Raw genomic sequence first — 16,831 nt, 5'->3', positions numbered from 1 at the left:
GTCCTAGTCATCTTATTTTATTTTCAGTAACAAAATGTAAAATAACACTTGGTGGGTAAGACATTAAACCACTTACATGTTCTGAGTGAAATGTGTAACTTTACATTTATCTAAATGCACTGCTTTAGCAAGGAGTCCCCTTTCCCTCTCAATCTTTTTAGTATGAAATGAGGGGATGAGACCAAAAAAAAAAATCCTTCTATTGTTCCAAAATCAATGACTGTTAGGAAATGACAATGAAGACTTAAAAAATCAATAAGCAAAAACAAAGCCTTTTTGATTCTTGGTTTTTTTTTTTTTCCTTTCCTCAGTCTGATTTCTGTCTAAAAGTCATTGCACAGTCATGACTAATAAGTTAAATTTCAATCCATTTTGTAGATCCTATGGATACTAAAAAGAATAATGAAAAGAATACTATTTGAAAAACTCTGTGCCCACAAATTTTGTAATGTAGATGAGAAGAAACAGACAATATGAATAGGTTCATATTAAAGAAATTTAAATCTTCCAAAACAGAAAGCATCAGACCAAGATGGATTCAATTATGAATTCTCCTAAACAGTTAGAAGAAAATTATGCTGATTCTCTATAATCTCTTTCAAAGGATAAAAGCAAGGGGACTATTTCCTTAGTCATTCTATGAGGTCAACATTTCCCTAATAATGCAACCAAAGACATTGGAAGAAATAAAAACTACAGACCAATAGCTCTCATAAAAGCAGATGTGAAATTCCTGAACAAAGTATTAGAAAACCAAATGTAATAATGTATAAACTGAATTATATACCACAGTCAAGTGTGATTTATCCCAGGTATGAAAGGCTGCATCAACGTTTGAAAATCAAGTAATGTAATCAATCATAGCAACAGGCTAAAGAATAAAAAATAACATAATCATGTCAAATAAGCAGAAAAAACATCTGACAAAAATCCAACACTCGTCCATGATAAGAAACACTCAGTAAATTAGGAATAAATAAGATCTTCTTCAACTTGATAAAGAATATATCCAATAAAATATAACTTTATGGTTAATAGTGAAAAACTCAAAACCTTGTCTATGCAAAAAATTTGGGTTTCCTAGGTTGTGCTAGTGAGAAAGAATCTGCCTGCCAATGCAGGAAGACATGAGATGCAGGTTTGATTCCAGGATGGGAAGATCCCATGGAGGAGTGGATGGCAACCCACTCCAGTTGCCTGGAGAATCCCCTGGACAGAGGAACCCAGTGGGCTACAGTCCATGGGGCCGCAAAGAGTCAGACACAACCGAACAACTGAGCACATGTAAAAAAAATCAAAAGGAAAAACAGAAAAAAAAAAAAAAAAGCCTCCTGGAATGAAGTGATTGCAGCAATGTTGCAGAATACAACATTAAAATACAAAAGTCAATTGCTTTCTTTGATAGCAATGATCATGTGAAATTTGAAATTAAACACAATGCCATTCATATTAGCATCACGAAAATAAAGTACTTAGATATAAGTAACAAAATATGCATAAGAGCTATATGAGGAAAGCTACAAAACTCTGGTGAACAAAATTAAAAAAAAATACATAAATGGAGAAACAGTCTGTGTTTATAGCTAGGCAGACTCCAATTTGGGGCTTTACAGGTGGTGCTAGTGATAAAGAATCCACCTGCCAATGCAGGAGACAAGAAGTTCAGGTTTGATCCCTGGATGGGGAAAGATCCCCTGGAGTAGGAAATGACCACCCACTCCAGTATTCTTGCTTGGAGAATCGCATGGACAGAGGAACTTGGTGGGCTACAGTACATGGGCTTGCAGAGAGTGAAACATGAATGAGTATCTGAGCTAACACAGCACAGACTCAATATTGTCAAGATATCAGCTGATCTGTAGAGTCAGTGCAGTCCTAGTCAAAGTCCCAGCAAGTTATTTTACTGATAGTGACAAACTGGTTCTACAGTTTACATAGAGATTCACAATAGCCAATACAATGTTGTTATAATTGTTTAGTCACTAAGTTATGTCTGATTCTTTGCCATCCCATGGACTATAGCCAGCCAGGCTCCTCTGTCCATAGGATTCTCCAGACAAAAATACTGGAGATGGTTGCCGTTTCCTTCTCCAGGATGTCTTCCCGATCCAAGGACTGAACCCATGTTTCCTACATTGCCAGGTGGATTGTTAATGATTGAGCCAGCAGGGAAGCCCAGCCAATATACTATTGAAGGGTAGTGACAAGGAGGTCTGACACCACCTGACTTCAGGATTATAATCTCAAAGATACAGTAATCAGAACAGAGTGCTATTGATGGAAAAAAGACAAATGGAACAATGGACAGAAAAAAAAGCCCAGAAATAGAATCCCACCTCACAGATATAGTCAACTGATTTTTGATAAATGGTGAAAAGCAATGAAATGGAGAAAAGATAGTTTTTTAAAGAAATGGTGCTAGAACAATTGAACTGAACATCCCCATACAAAGAAAAACTGAATCTAGACATAAATATTGTACTCTTCACAAAAATTAACTCAAAATGGATTAGAGATGCAATGTGAAACTCCTTAAAAACTAACATAGGAGAGAATCAGGATGATTTTCTTGATTATGGTAATAACCTGTTAGATAAAACACTAAGGTCAAGAACCTTATGAGTAAATTATGGACTCTGGGTGATTATGATGTGTCAATACAGGCTCATCAATTATAACAAATGTTCCATTCTGGTGGGGGAATGTTGATAATAAGAAAGGATAAGCATATATAAGCATAGGGGTACATGGGACACCTCTATACCTTACTGTAAATTTTTTTGAATCTAAAATTCTCTAAAACTAAGGTCTTTAAAATTTGGATCATAGAAAAAGCAGAGAGTTCCAGAAAAACATCACCTCTGCTCCACATTACCTGCCTCCTGAGCAACTGGTATGCAGATCAAGAACAGCAGTTAGACCTGAACATGAAACAACAGACTGGTTCCAAATTGGGAAAGGAGTACTTCAAAGCTGTATATTTCACCCTGCTTATTTAACTTATATGCAGAGTATATGGGAAATGCCACGCTGGATGAAGCACAAACTGGAATCAAGATTGCCAGGAGAAATATCAATAACCTCAGATATGCAGATGACACCACTCTTATGGCAGTAAGTGAAGAAGAACTAAAGAGCCTCTTGATGAAAGTGAAAGAGGAGAGTGAAAAAGTTGGCTTAAAGCTCAACATTCAGAAAACTAAGGTCATGGCATCCGGTCCCATCACTTCATGGAAAATAGATATGTAAACAATGGAAACAGTGAGAGAATTTATTTTGGGGGGCTCCAAAATCACTGCAGATCATGACTGCAGCCATGAAATTAAAAGACACTGCCTCCTTAGAAGAAAAGCTATGACCAATCTAGACAGCATATTAAAAAGCAGAGACATTATTCTGCCAACAAATGTCCATCTAGTCAAAGCTATTGTTTTTCCAGTAGTCATGTATGGATGTGAGAGTTGAACTATAAAGAAACTGAGCACTGAAGAATTGATGCTTTTGAACGGTGGTGTTGCAGAAGACTCCTGAGAGTCCCTTGGACTGCAAGGAGATCCAACCAGTCCATCCCAAAGGAAATCAGTCCTGAATATTTATTGGAAGGACTGATGCTGAAGCTGAAACTCCAATACTTTGGCCATCTGAAGTGAAGAACAGAATTACTGGAAAAGACCCTGATTCCGGGCAAGATTGAAGTCAGGAGAAGGGGATGGCAAAAAAGGAGATGGTTTGATGGCATCACTGACTTGATGGACATGAGTTTGAGCAAGTTTTCGGAGTTGGTGATGGACAGGAAAGCCTGGCATGCTGCAGTCCATGGACTCACAAAGAGTAGGAAATGATTGAGCTCCTGAACTGACTATATCACTGCAATGCCTGGCAGAGCTAAAGCTACATTACCCATTTTATGAATTACGTATTTTCTAATCAATGTAACTCTTTGTCCCATTTAATCTTTTTTGTTGAAATGTCTATATAGAATATTAAAACTGCACTGCCACTTTTCTTTAAGTTTAATGACCTGATAAACTTTCACCCAGTGTTTGGATTTTCATTTTTCTGTTAAAATTTAAGAAATCTTCATGATACCAAATTTTAGGCATTCAATCTTTCAAATAGTACATCATTGAATGTTGGTTTTTCCCTTAAATGAGAGAATGTATCTTTTAAGACAGAATTTTCCTAATTTACTACTATAACTAATGTACTTCTTCTTTGCTTTTTTTTTTTAATCCCATGTATCCTTGACATCTCTTGTGTTTTGGCTGCATGGACCACATGCAATTTGATTTTAAATTCACTGCTATGAAAGAGGATGTATACCATGCTTAAAATTTCCCAATGATTGCTCTTAAGTTTTTTAAAAGCATTTTAGACACCGCTAGCATTTTCTCTAATTGTTGAGATCAAAACTTTCTTTCTTGGAAAACTCAATTTTGATATAAGGATTATAGTCCCTTTGCCTCCTTACTTCTCCACTACTGTAAGAGTTGGACTGGGGAGGGTAAGATTGGTATAGCAATAATCCACAGAAGAAGTCTGCGGTGCTCCGAGGGTGACCACTTGAACAAAGGGCACCAGGGCAGACTGCTGAACATGATCCAGCGTGAGTCTCAGGGATTCACATGGCAGTTGTGTGGCAGTTAGACCATATCTGAGGTTAGTGCATTGATAATTAAACTATGGGCTTTCCTGGTGGCTCAGACGATAAAGAATCCACCTGCAACGTGGGAGACCTGGGTTCGATCCCTGGGTTGGGAAGATCCCCTGGAGCAGGGAACAGCTACCCACTCCAGTATTCTGGCCTGGAGAATTTCATGGACTGTATAGTTCATGGGGCCGCAAAGAGTTGGACATGACTGATTTCCACTTTCACTATGTAATAATTTCTATATATTTTATATAGTAATAATATATTGTATATAATTATGTTATATTACATGTATATATTAATATATGTTTATATTTAATATAATTTTCACTTTCACTATATAATTATTTCGCTGTATAATTAAACTATACTTAGATCAGATTAGAGAGGGAAGACCTACTTCTTTCTCCAAGTAAAATGGGGAAACAATTTAGGTCATCAACAAAAGATCGGGTTTCTCTCATTCAAACATTATTCTCACCTTGTTCCAACTTAAAATCATTATCATTTTTTTTTACAGGTTTTGAAATTAAATAATATAAAGTTATGTATAAAAGAATAGACTTTGTAGCCACATTTGCTAGGTTCAAATCTGACTCTTGTCTACTAGCTATGCAAACCTATTTGCCAAGATAAACTGAACTAATATATATGACTATGCTGGGTTGAAATAGTAAGAATTCAATAAATATTCAGTTCTTATTACAATGCTTTTTGATAGTCCTGAGGTATTTCCTTCATCTTTCATATCTTTATGCATATTTAAGAGCACAAAGAAGGTAGCCATTTGTCTGCTATCCAGAAGTTATGCTGAGATGGAATTTCTTGATTATCCATTTTAAATGATTTCTTCCATAACATTCAAAATCATCTGAGACCTTGAAGCACCAAACTTGCATTGCCAAATGAGATAGCTGTTCATAACTATACCAACTCATCACCCTCAACTGGAATAAATCTACCACTTTAAATTAGCTCCATGGAATTTCACATTTTTTAACTACTGCTGGACTCTGAAAGCTGCTTTACAATACTTTTATTTATCCTCAATTTCCCACTGAACTTTTTTTGTTTTGCTTTTTTCTGTTGTTGCTGTTTTTAAAGTTTAGACACCTTTTCTCTCATTCCTTTTTGCAGATTTCTCTACTCGTTAAATAATGTAAATCAGAGTTCTCTAAGGGAAAAATGTTTATATTTCTATATAGTAACAGTTGTGTTCTCTCTCTTAAAAAATGAAAAAGAAACTATTAATAGCCCAATGAAATACATTTTGGAAATGGAAGTAAAATTTTATAAATAACTAAAATTATGTAATTTTTTATTTAATAGGTTATTTAATATTTTTTATTTAAATTTAAATTTAAAAATTATTTACTAGGTTAACTTGGATGTTAATCTTCAAAAACTGTGTGTGTATGTTTGTGTGTGTAAGTATCATGGGTTATAATGGGTATTGACTTGCAAACCTATTTAGTATTTCAAACCTTAAATTCTTGTTCTCAGAACACCCATCTTTTATCATTCTAGAATCAGTATTTCAAAACACACATGCAGACTTTTTCCATGATACATGCAAATACAGATGTGTGCAAGCATTAAAGTGTTTTTTGGTAATTCTGATTGTATCAAACTGAATCTGGTCAAAACTAAGCTCATCTTTCTCTTACACTTTTCTATTTTAACTATTACTTTAAATGTCATATTCTCTGGCTTAAAATTCCAGAAAATACTCAAAATAATCTGTAATTCCTTCCTAGTGCTCTACTTTACTAACTGAAAGGTCAAAAGGGTCCAAAGAAAGGTAATATCAGTGAAAATAAAACAATAGAAAAATATAATATTTTAGAGAAGAATATATAAAATTTGACAACTGACTGAATATGATAAAAAAAATCACTATTATAGATCAGGAGAGGAAATTAATGCTGAAGTACATACAAAATATTTAATTGAGAGTGTTATGATTAATACCACTTGCAAAAATGAGCCTTATTTTCTTTTTAAAAATTTAGATAGTTGCATTATATAAGGAAATCAGATTGCTATTTTATAATAAAATCTAAATTGAAGAGAAATTGAGTACCTACACTCTCTTCTAAAGTAAATGCTGTGTGTACCTGTCTCTGAGATGTTTTCTCTAAGAGCCAGCTGACACTGACTAGCAGGAAGAGCAAAATGACTCTTTTGGAAATTAAGGAAATATTTAGCCTGGCTCTCCTGTTGTCAAAGTCTAGCTTCTCTTATCATTCTCTAAGTTTTGTATTCTCCTTTCTTTCAAGTATTATGACTGAGGAAGTAACTGAAAATGACACTCTGAGAAACTGAAATATAAAACAGCAGATGCAGTCCTAAATCTATCCTAGCTGACAGTTTATCACCACCTAAAATCATGAGCTTCCCTGATGGCTCAGAGGTTAAAGCATCTGCCTCCAATGTGGGAAACCCGGGTTCAGTCCCTGGGTCGGGAAGATCCCCTGGAGAAGGAAATGGCAACCCACTCCAGTATTCTTGCCTGGAGAATCCCATGGACGGAGGAGCTTGGTGGGCTACAGTCCACGGGGTCGCAAAGAGTCAGACATGACTGAGCGACTTCACTTCACTTCACTTTCAAGATCATTAGACTTTACTTACAAAATTTCAGAGGGAGAGAGACGAGGCTAGGTAGATGGTCAACTGTAGGATGCAAAAATCTGCTTCATTTCCTCACACTTACCAAAAAACAAAAAAAACTTTTGACCTTCAAACTTGAGTATCCTATCCTATAAAGAGTATTGAGCAATTCAAACAGAAGGTTGGACCCCTTTAGTAATTGTGCGCTATGACTGGAATGACTTTTCATAGTTATTAATAGCAAACATTATGAGGAAAGAGAATGTGCTTATTTTTTAATCTCACTATCAAAACACTTCCTGTTTTATTGATGATGTTTCTCTTTTGACTGATGGGCCTGTTGAGTTTCTGGGAATAAAAGCCTAACAAACATATCATACACAGATTTTCTTTAGGCACTCAAATTCAAGTCCTATTTAACACAGTGGGGTCACCAAACATCCAGTAAAGCTATTGCCAATGTTTGTTTTCTTGCAATTAGATGAAAATCAAAGCCATGTGGGTACCCACAGGGAAAACAGCAGGTCTCAATGTGTGGTTGGTGGGGCACATTCTGCTATTTCTTCTCTTGTACTCTTTTATGTTTGACAATATAACCACAGTTTCATTTTATTTTATTATTTGTGTTGTAATTGTGGTGATCCTAAAAAGTTTCTCCCACCTTACATGTACTGTTTACTGATGCTCACCAGGTGTTTTCAGGGAAGAAAATCAAACTCCCTTCTATAATGAGTCTACTTCCTCTACAGTTTAAATACAGAAGACAATGTAGCAGGTGCCTGACAAGCTCAGCGAAGACAATAAGCAAAAGGGAAATCCAAAGAATTTTGACATCATGCTCTACTAAAGGTCTTCCCAGGAAATGAAAGCAATATGGATATAACAAAGGTATCTACGAAAAAAAATGTGTATGTTCATATGTGTGCACACAAACATCCACACATGTGATGAAATTCCTAAAATATGTGATTATGGCAAGAGGAAGTAATAAACCCAAATCATTTAACAGTAAATTTATATTTCTTTTCAACTAAATATTAAGACATAAAGGCTGGTGATGCCAGATTTTTAACCAGCTAATATAAAGACCTGCATAAAAAACTAAATTATTTTTATTTTCTGAGAATTTCATTGAATATTTTGTTCATTTTGCCTTTAACTAGGAAGATGGTCCTCAGAAAAGAAACTGTACATAAAGTGATGTTTTCTTTGGTAACAGACAACTTATTGGGAAAGAAAAGAAAGTAGTTGTTTACATTCGCCAAAAAAATAGCCCTCAGTAAATATGCATAAATTATTAGGATTCAAATTCTGTTGAAGTCTTGACATGTTAAGTTTTGTTAAAAACATTTTAGTTCACCTCCTCCTCCAGGTAGTGGAGTTTTTACTTTAAGGGAAGAAAAAGGAAATAAATATGAGGAACCTCAATGCAGCAGTCGTAGCTTTAGTTTGACACTAATCCAAATCAAACTCTTTCATTCACATCTTGAAGACTCATTGAATTCAGTGACAGTGATGGAATGTAGAACAGGTAGAAAATAAAGCAACAAGGGAAGGAGTGGGTTTAGAATTTCATTCTGATGTATGTATGTATGTTATTACCTTTCTTTTAAAAAATTACTCAAGGACTACTGAAAGAGTTTTAACTAAAATAACAGATTCTGGTTAACCAAAGAATTAATAACAAATACGACTGCCTAGTAAAGAAAAAAGAAAACAGCATTTAAAGCTCTCCATTTACTACCTTTAGTTTAACATGATTCTTATATTATTAGATAATGATAGCTAACATTCCTTGGGAAAAAAAACAAAACAAAACTCTCTTACTACTTCATTTCCTCAGAAAAGTTCTATGATGCAGGAACTACGGATTCTTCCCATTCTATACAAACAAGTCTTAGAGAATTTGAAGAAAAGTTAATAAAAATCACAGACAGAATTCAAAGAAACAGCCCAGCACCAAAAAGTAGGTAAATTTTGAACCCTACCTCTACCCTCTCTCTGTGCCAAAGACTGATTTGTTAATGTTATGATCTGCTGTTTTAGGATCTTGACTATGTTTTACATGTTTCAGCTTTCTAAATACAAGGATTTACATTTGCACCACTTGAGAAGGTGATAATAATGTGTTTCCAAGGATCCTAATATTTGATGCAATTCATATTATCAATCATTCATATTTAATATTTAAAGTAAATGATTTACATATTGTATCTATACCTAAACAATTTTTAGAAAACATGTGTATTTTCTCTAAGACACACAAAGACAGAGCAAAGAAGTTTCCTAAGTGTTTAATTTAGGACCTATTGAAATTAGTGGGATAATTCAATTAAACCATGACTTACTCTGACTACATATCAGGCACCATCCTAGCTTTGCTCCATCTATGTTATACTAGAGTTAACTTATTTTCATCTCTCAATGAATAGAGAAACTCAATAAAGTTTGCTTTATCTTACTTTGTTATGAATAAACTTGCTATGTTCTCTTAATTTTTCTTGCCAAACCGTCTAAAGCCTAGAATTTGAAAGCTGAAAAGGATCATCTATTTTGGTTTTCCAATGTATCATCATCTCTCTTTTTCTTTTACCATTCTCTTAATCCAAACTTCACTCAGAAGATGCATTTTTAGATTCATTCTGCCAAAAATATCATGGGAAAAGTTTTCCTCTTCTACCAAGTCTGATTCCTTTCTGTTTCTCACTGTACTCCCCCAGCCTATTTGGTTTCTGAAAACCCATAGCCTGCTATATCTGTTGTTGTTATTAGTAATAATAGTATTTGCTTTCTTTTAAGGTGGTATTCCACTTGATTCAAATGTGAAGCATTTCTTTCCCAGTTTTCAATAATTAGAAAATGTTGTTGAGAAGTCTAAATGGATTGGTTTGCTAAGAAGGAACTGTGAGGAACTGTCATTTCCAGTTACCATTCTGACAGAGGCTCCTACTTAACTGTAGTCTCAAATAATGCAAACCTTTAACTTCTTTGCTAAATTTCTACAACAATTTCTTCAATGTGTTTATTTTAAACCTTGTCTATGTATTTCTTTACCTTGAAAAGTATGCCAAACCAGTGTTTTTCATATTTATCAGTATGTATATTAAATGGAGGCAAGTTTGGAAAAACTTGTACTTCCATGTTTGGTCCAGTGTGCCATTGTGTAAACCAGTTACACCAAGACACTTCAAATGTTCTTTATTGCAACAGGTTTGCCATAATATCTGCAGCTCAGCATGTACCTCTGCAGTCTGCCTTGCATAGAAAGTTATGATAGGATGGTGAGGGTGAGTATTTAACAAATTTAGATTAATTTTATTAAACTCATAACATACAAAAACAATAACAAGAATCAATGCTGGTTTTAGAAAAATGGGAAGGAAAGAAAAATGTACCTTCTATATTCCAGTATTTGTCTTTGAGAATTATCACTCCCTCCACAGATAAACACAATGTGGAGTCTCATTTTCCTATGCTTCAGGCAATGGGTGCTTCCATCTTGATCATTTCAAAAATGTAATACACAAAGTATTTATTTATCTATCTAGTCATTGATGAACTTTAGATTAATTTCAGATAAACTTTACTCAAAAATCATTAATTTTTGAAGTATAGTTGATTTGCAATGTTGTGTGAGCTCCAGGAGTATAGCAAGGTGAACAGATTATATAAGTATTCTTTTTTAGATTCTCTTCTTTAAAGTTCATTACAAAATATTGAGTATAGTTCCCTCTGCTATAGAGGATGCCCTTGTTACTGATTTTATATATGTGAGTGCTAAGTCACTCAGTGGTGTCCAACTCTTTGCAACCCTATACACTGTAGCCCACCAGGCTCCTCTGTCCATGGGATTCTCCAGGCAAGAGTACTGGAGTTGCCATGGAGGGTTGCCATGCCTTCCTCCAGAGGATCTTCCCAACTGAGGGCTCGAACCCATGTCTCCTGCATTTCCTGCATTAGCAGGTGGGTTCTTTACCATGAGACCCACCTTGAAAGCCTATTTTATATATAGTAGTGTGTATATATTAATCCTAAATTTAGGTCAACCAAATAAGTGGCACCTATGAGACAACCTCTAGTATTTTAAGATAGGGTTAACCCATTTATTTTATGAATTAAACAGTAATATCATAAAATACTAAAGAATATGCTTGTATCCATAGCTAAATTAGAACACAAAGCACTTGTCTCTGAACTCAATACCCTTGGTGAAGGATATTATCTTTTGTAAATAATTTCAGTATAGTTCATTCCACTCATTATAGCTTTTCAGATTGTTCTATAAGCTTAAGTATTCTTCTTTCTATTTCTCTTTTATGTCTAAAGAGCTGTGGAGTATTCCAAGTACTCACTGGTGGATTCACACAGCTGAAGCTTCATCTTCCTTTCACGTGATAGCCTTCAAACTGCCTCTTTATACCAATTTTCCCAATGAGCTTTTTTTTTTTTCCCCAAATGGCATGGTGAGTCCCCTAACCACAGCAACAGTTCTCTTCTGAGTTAAGTCCTTTCTAAAAATTAATTATCTACTTAAAGTTTGAACATAATTCTTTGAAAGTATTAAATAGACTGTCACCTTCCCTCTATATGAGCTAAACTATTTCAAGGTAGCATGTACCTCTTTGAGGAATACTTAATTTAGAGATTAATGTTTAACAGTAGATTAGATGAATGTTCCTTTCTGAAAGGATTTTCCATGAGTAGACTGAGTAATAATTTGGATGAGAAACCCTTTTCTTTGCCCCTAAAATCTTAATGGTTATTGTTTGGTTAATCAAATTTTATTTCTTTTCCCTAGAACAGGTCAGGAAGTAGAATGAAATCTGTTGTTGTTGATAAATTTGGCTATTAACTATAAACACATCAACTACCTTAAATAAAGGAAAGAAGAAAAAAGGACATGAAAGCATTCAGAACATATACCAGATATTATTCCAACAAGTGCCAAGAAATTAATCACAATTTATTCTCAATAAATTTCTTTCTGTGTGATGCATTACTGGATTCTGTATGATTCTGGATTGATTCTGTATGATTCTGTATGGATTCTGGATGATTCTGGAATTCTGTTCATACCATTTCATTACATATCATATCAAATTTAAAGCAATATAAAATGGAAAGTTTCATATAACTAATATTACTGATACTCTTTGTTTAAAGTATAAAGCAGAATTTATTCATTTATACTAAATATATGGACATTTTGAGTTATTTTAGCTGTATTTAATATTTTATCCATTGTTCCTACCCATAATATTTGCAAGCAATAATGAAGAAATCAAATTTTGTTATAAATTCATTTGACTGAATTCCTTTTCATTCTTCATTGCCAGCTAGTTTACATGGCCTGTAAGAAAAGCTAAACAAAATTTGAATATGAGATCTTTTGCTAATAATCCTTAGATTCTTACGCTCCATAGATTTCTTTATTGCTGCTTGCAAATATTATGGGTAGGAACAATGGATAAAATATTAAAGGCAGGTAAAATAACTCAAAATGTCCATCTATTTATACAACTATAATCTTTATAACAGTAAACATTTCCAACTTGGAATTTGTATTACCAAGTTCTTTCAAGCCACACTGTCAGGTAGTCTTACGCAATAAAATTTTAAACATAAGAAAGTGTCATGCACACATATAATAGAGGTTGATTCCCTTCTCATAAGTTGTTTAGTCATTATTTGGTACTGTGCTGACATTACTGACATCTGACACTGTTCATTCTTCAGTTTAAAAGTGAAAAGCTTCTTAGGAAGAAAAGCCCCTCTTGTCCACTTTAATTCCCTAAAGAGTTTATTCCTTTGGGCAAAATAATCGTGTAGAGCACCTGTGGTGCAAGTGCTAAAGAATATCAAGCAAAACCCAGCCACAGCTGTGCTGTAATCACTGAAGTGTGCCCAGCGCATAATGGCACATTAGGTAGGCATTGATCTCTGCCAGTTTATGAGGTCTCTTACAGAATTAGGCAGACTTTTTCACTGAAACCCATGGAGCAGAAATTGCTACTTCTAAACTAATCCATTTTCAAATTACCATCCAATTGTGACTGATGACCTCACTACAAATCCGCTTATCTACCTCCAACCACTCAACAAGCAAAGGAGAATCAATCCTTATTTTCCTTTATTTTCTACTCTTTACAAAAAACTCTTCTAGCCATTCTTAGTCACCTTTAGAGCCACTGCAGCTGTGAAGATAAGCATGACAAATGTTAAATGCTGCCTAAAAGTCAGTGCTAATTTGGAAGGTAAAATGGGAAAGTAGAATATGTGCATATTATGATATATGGTTTAACTAAGATTTGATATAGAAATTGCTGACATAAATTATAGCTAATTTCATGAGTGTATTTAAATAATTAATTTAGATTGTCATATATTGATGCTTGATTTAAAAAAACTCTATAACTATGATATGCAGCATTTTTTTTTTAATGAAAACCATGGGTCCAGTATAATCACCTGAGTAGATAAACTTGAAATATTTGGTATCCTTTATTCTGAAAATGAAGCCAATGCACAAAATTTATTTAGTTGAAGGCAATATCATATAAAACTGTGTAGGAAGCAGAAACCACACAAGTTAAAAGTATTCCTAATTTCTTCTCATCAAATTTTATCACAGTAGGGAGCATTAGTCACTTTATGATCCCCAAAGTTGGTAGTTGCAAAATATATAAAGAATGCATAAAAGTCACAAGACTGAGGTAGGGTATTAAGAGGTACAAACTACTATGCATAAGACAAGAAAGCTACACAGATATATAGTTTGAGTAAACTCCGGGAATTGGCGATGGACAAGAAGGCCTGGCATGCTGCAGTCCATGGGGTCGCAGAGTTGGACATGACTGAGCCACTGAACTGAACTGACACAGATATATTGTATAGCATAGGGAGAGTAGCCAATACTTCACAATAACTATAAATGGAGTATTACCTTTAAAAATGGTGAATCATTATGTTGTATACCTGAAACTTATGTGTATCTATACATCAATAAATAAATAAATTTTTAAAAAGAATGTATACATGATAGGAATGCGTATCTCTATTAGAAAATAGGAATTAGCCATTAACAGTCAAAGACATTTGGATGTATATTAAAAGTCAAAGCTTAGAGTGTGTTTTGTTGGTTATTTTAGTATGAAAAATATCTTCTCTGGTTCTTTGAAAGCTTTTCACATGGACCAACTGGTACAGAAGTAATCAGTGAATATATTAATGTATGTATGGGAGTATTTATTTACATATTTCTTGAGGCAAATAATCTACAAGTAGCAATTTACAAGTAGTTCTAGCAGAATTGTGGAATGTCTATTTACAAATGCATTGGACAAAGCAGTAGTTACAAAAATCTCAGCCTTGGCAGGGTGATGGATGAGGCAGAGAAATAATTATTTCCATGCCTATAATTAAAGCACATATTTTTAATGTTTCCATCTTAAACATAATCAAAATTCAAACATCTGGACCAATCACTGCTGTGAAGCATCATTGTCACGGTTTTACCCACAGTTCCCGAGTGAGGCACTGAGAGAATATCTTCTCAAGGGAGCTGGAGTTACTTTCTCACAACTGCATACTGACTTATGGAGATTTGCCAGGGCCTGTTTATGAACATTATTCAATGGTGTTTTACATTTGGAGTGTAGACCAGAGAAAGTCATTTGTAAAGTGTTATAATGCTACCTACTTCAAAATACACACAGTGGGTGGGATGAAAGAAAACTATTTCACAAATTAATGCAAACCCCCTAACAATTCTATTCTGGTTTACAATATCTCAATTTTAGGAGTAATATTATCAAATTCTTGATTGCCTGTACAAATGGATGGGAAAAAAAAAACCACACGTCTATAAATTACAATTAGTAACCCAAAAACTTTTCAAGTGCATTTATCTGATTGTTTTCCAGAATATCTATGTTTTGTATATAATAAATATTTTCAAACAAAATCAACATGTATTCACCTCAACTAGTGGAAATGTAAGAAGTTATGTAAGAGGAAAAGTTTAAATTAAATTCCTACATCACCTCCTTCCTCTTGCTTCAGGTTGCCAAGAGCAGCAGCAGCCTCTTCCACATTTTTCTTTCCACTGGTGAACACATATATGCCTATATATCATATAGATTGAGTTTTATGTAATCAGTTTAACAAAAACAGCATCATAACATAAACACTGTTTAGCAAAATTGTTTTTTCATGAAGCATAAATCATGAATAGGCCTCCAGTCAAATGCATGGATCTGAACCGTGCTGTTAATCAGTGTGTTGTATTCAATAGTGCAGATTAAAGCCACATGACCTAACTAGTCCCCAGTAGTAAACATTTGGATACTCTTGGACAAGTTTTTACCTATTGTCCCTGTTGATTTGCCCTACTTGTTAGCTGTTGTTTTATTAAAATGTATGCATTTCCACTTTAGTAGCTATTTCTTGATCAGTTTTCATGAATTCATGTCCATTTGGATTCCCTCCAGCAATGAGTAGACCCACTTCCTGGCACCCTAGAATCATTGACCAGATTTCCTCTTTTTAATTTTCATCAACATGGTGGAAGAAAAATGGCATCTCATTTCTGCTATACAGTTGGCAGGTGCTACTAGTAAGCTTTAGCATCCTTTTCTATGTCTGCTGCATATTATAGCCTGGAGAACTCTAATTTCCTATTTATATGTTTTGGCCAGTTTTATATTAGGTTATTTGCCTATATTTATCACCATAATTAAATAAATTAGATCCCTATATTCTTCTCATGGGAGTTATACGAAGGCTAAGTGAAGACGGAGAAGTGGGCACCGTGCCATCTTAGCACTTACCATATTTTATTGAAAGTTTTACTATATTGCTCCATGATGAAATTGCTCTGATTGTAGGCACTTATTTTTATTTCTCTTGTACCAATAATTTATTATAATATCTGGAATACTCTAAATATTCCGTAAATGAATGTTGAACTGGTAAAATGGTGAGAAAAGTACATCTTCAATTAAATTGCCGGATAGTTAAGGGAAAGAATCACATCTTGTATTTATATATCCCTAGCAGAAAGCTGTTCAAATTATATCTATGAATCAACTGGTAATTCAGTCTTTCTTTTCCAGTTTTATTTGATATAGCTGCCATATAACATTGTGTATGTTTGAGGTTTGCAACATGATGATTTGATACACATGTGTATTGTGAAATGATTATCACAATAAAACTAGCTAGCACAGCTCTAACCTTACATGGCATCACTGACTCAATGGACATGAGTTTGAGCAAGCTCCAGGACTTGGTGATGGACAGGGAAACCCGGAGCGCTGCTGCAGTCCATGGGGTCGCAGAGTCGGACGCAACTGAGCGATTGAACTGAACCTCTGATTATTGTGTGTGTGAGTGTGCATGTCTGTATGGTGAGAACATTTAAGATTTGCTGTCTTTACAACTTTCAGGTACACAGTACAGTATTATTAACCACACTGCACATTAGGTCTTTAGAACTTATTCATCTTGTAACTGGAAGTCTGTATCCTTTAACCAAACTCTTCTATTTCCCCTACTCCCAATCCCTAGCAA

At 34.4% G+C, this 16,831-nt stretch overlaps 1 protein-coding gene across 3 annotated transcripts in view; it reads right to left on the bottom strand.

Moving 5' to 3' along the window:
* Nucleotides 1-16,831, bottom strand: part of SEMA3A (semaphorin 3A) — a 506,000-nt gene that overhangs the window by 313,845 nt on the left and 175,324 nt on the right. Inside the window, exon 1 of one of the 3 annotated variants that reach the window (XM_061165132.1) lies at nt 15,304-15,318. The exons of the other annotated variants lie outside the window; for them this stretch is intronic. The gene's annotated coding sequence lies outside the window, so the exon portion shown is untranslated. Of the gene's footprint in view, nt 1-15,303; nt 15,319-16,831 lie in introns of those variants that run through there. 3 annotated transcript variants of the gene reach the window in all.

Source organism: Dama dama, chromosome 18, assembly GCF_033118175.1.
Source record: "Dama dama isolate Ldn47 chromosome 18, ASM3311817v1, whole genome shotgun sequence".
In the NCBI taxonomy this organism is placed as follows: Eukaryota; Metazoa; Chordata; class Mammalia; order Artiodactyla; family Cervidae; genus Dama; species Dama dama.
This window is presented reverse-complemented; position numbering and strand designations above follow the sequence as displayed.